Source organism: Chrysochloris asiatica, unplaced genomic scaffold (assembly GCF_000296735.1).
Source record: "Chrysochloris asiatica unplaced genomic scaffold, ChrAsi1.0 scaffold00220, whole genome shotgun sequence".
Taxonomy (NCBI): domain Eukaryota; kingdom Metazoa; phylum Chordata; class Mammalia; order Afrosoricida; family Chrysochloridae; genus Chrysochloris; species Chrysochloris asiatica.
In genome coordinates, this window is record NW_006408738.1 from 3,637,647 (window position 1) to 3,638,506 (window position 860).

The following is an 860-nucleotide window of genomic DNA, read 5'->3' on the forward strand; positions in this document are numbered from 1 at the left end:
CTGTGTGTGGGTTCTCAGTGCAGGAACCCTGGGTGTGAAGGACACACTCCGCTACCATCTGCTTGTGGTAGTGAGGTCCCCTCTGCTCTGGGATTAGCTCCCTTAAGCTTGTTGTTGTTGTTAGGTACCATCCAGTCAATACCGACCCATAGCAACCCTGTGCACAGCAGAACGAACACTGCCCGATCCTAGGCCAACGTCACTATTGTTGCCATGCTTGAGCCCATTGATGCTGTCACTTGGCCAATCCATCTCATTGGGAGTCCCCTCGTTAAGGTTCCAGACACCTTATTTGCACAGTCCCACCCCGAGGGGTTCCATGCACCTTGTTTGCGGTATTAGCAAACTCTCTGATTCTCAGGGGAGTCCCCAAACACCTTATTTGCAAAGTGCCTCCTAGTCATTTGGTGGGAGTTACAAGGCCATATTGAGGAAGACCGTATAAAAGTGATCTTTTAGATTCCAGACAGTACTGCAGGCTTGTGGAAGGGCTAAGTCCTGTGACTGTTTAGTTCCTGCTTACTTGCTGCCCTTCAGAATACGGCAGAGACCCACCCATGACTCCTGACTGTGTCTCTGAAGTCTGCACTCGAGCTCCCAGGGACCCGGCCGCTCTGCCTTCAGTTTGTAGCACGCAGGCCTCTGATTAGTATTGCTTTTCTCTGACACAGAAACTGACACAGACGGGGTGATGAAATGCAATGATTTATTTATAATGGCTTGCCATTAGAGCTACATACATTGTTTATTTATCACCATTGATTATTTTCCAAGTATTTTAGGTGAAGAGCTTCTTAGTTTCTGAATGTCTCCGGATAGTTTGTCACCCACAGACTGGTGTTCATTCTTCTTGGATCAAC